Here is a 2,052-nt window from a genome sequence, read left to right as displayed (position 1 = left end):
GCAAGAAGTATTCCAATATATGTTTCTGTGCTGTTCAGTATAGGTTATGCTACAGCGTTTGAGCGTGTCGACCACAGTAATTAACGGCAAGTACTCAAAAACATGTGAGTACCAAATTACCTCATTTGCGTCGTACAGAAACTATACTCCGACCAATAAGACACGGTGAGACCCCTTTATGGAAGAACTAAACTAATCAACATCCAAAACGGAGTATGTATGCAGATATTCTCACCTTATGTATTCAAACCGTATGCAGAGCACGTTATGAGGAATTTCTGCATAGACGACTGGCTTGGATAAATGCAAATAACCTTAGATATGCAGAAGGTAACATCCTAATTGCAGAAATAGAAAAAAAGTTAAAGATCTTCTTACGAAATGTGAAATAAGAAAGTACAAAAGATGGACAAATTTTGAATATCAAGGAAATGAAAACTGTGGCAATTACACCTATTACTTGATGGCATGTAGGAGGAGAAACTATGAAGATAGCTTCTTTGTTCAGTTTCTTCGGCTGCTAGATTCCTCCTGATGAAGGCTGCAATCAGGAAATCATGAGACACTTGTCACGTGATAGAAAGGCAATGTTCAACTTAGACAATGTTTTAAGTAAAAATAACTTTAATAACAAAAATTCGTATAGGAAAGGGTATGGTCTTTCCAGTAATGATGGACGGTGTGAGACGAAGAGCATAAGGAATGCTGTACATCGGAGAACAGATTTCTTTGAATTTTAGTGTAGAAGTGAATTCTTTAGAGCTCCATGGCAAAGAGAATTGGTCAGGATTACTGCAAATAAAACGAGATTGGTCCGTGGAGGGTCTTATCCTGAAACAAAATCCGACCTACTAAGGGAATATCGTGAGAAGACATGGCTCACAAGAAAATATCTTAATGCTGGGGAAGTTCGAAGGCACAGTCTTAAAGAGGATGGCAAAGGACGACATGGATTGATGGTATCACGGAAGTAATGGATTCCAATCAGGAAACTCTTCGAAAGATAGTGCAAAACAGAAGAAGTTGGAGTCGCTTGGGTCATGGGGTCATAAAGAGACATAATCGACTAAACGGCAAGAGTAAGAGGCATTAGGAGAACATCTTTTAAAATTCGATTGATACAAAACAGTCTGTCGAAGATTATTTTATGAACCAGTTACAAACTGGCTTACGTGTGACCGTTGAACTAAAAGAAAAGCAGCTCCGCCAGGTGGCGCTAACGAACAAAAATGGCTTTGTCTTCCAAGGAATACACATTTTTGAATTTACAAAGATAAGAAATGTACATTTTACAAGTATATAAGGGTGTTAAACTATAAGTGTACGCTTGATGTCTTCCTTATATTTTTATTTAAAGTGCCAAAGGTATTACATGAAACGAACTTTTGTTACACGACTATCTTGTGGGCAAATTACATAAAAATTTAAAAATATATGGAACATGAAAAAATCCAGCTACCAAAGAAGACGAAGCTGATCTATGCCAAATATTAATTGGGAGGCACTAGGGGAATTTCTAATATTTCACATTAGACCTCAGTACGTAGTGACTGGCTCTACCAGAATTCCCATAGAACCTAACAGGATGAATGACCTAAGGAAATGTCTAAAAATTAAGATGAAAGGTAAACACAAAATAAGAGGCCGGCTCACACTGTTTAAGGTCATGTAGTCATAGGATTACCTTCTGAACCATCATTTCGTCGCTGTCTCAGTGATGAGGCGAACTATTCAATATCCTCAACTAAACATGCTGCCTTTACGAAAATAATAAGAGTACACACAAGTAAACACACTAGCGTATGTGCTCTTTCTCATTATATTTTTCACATTTCACAGTGAAAAACAGAAGGTTGTCTGTACTAGACATTTTGTAGAGTTTGTATAAAAATAAGTAACAACACATGAAGCACATTACAAATTCACTGTAAGATGAAAAAAAAAAAAATGGTCGTACCACCGAGGAAATGTTCGAATGGGACGGAATCGGTGTATCAGAAAAATTGGATTATTTGTTCGAGAGAATGAGCTCCGATCACCTCTGGCCATTAT

The sequence above is a fragment of the Schistocerca americana genome, chromosome 1, assembly GCF_021461395.2.
Source record: "Schistocerca americana isolate TAMUIC-IGC-003095 chromosome 1, iqSchAmer2.1, whole genome shotgun sequence".
NCBI lineage: Eukaryota > Metazoa > Arthropoda > Insecta > Orthoptera > Acrididae > Schistocerca > Schistocerca americana.
Note: the sequence above shows the minus strand (reverse complement) of the source record.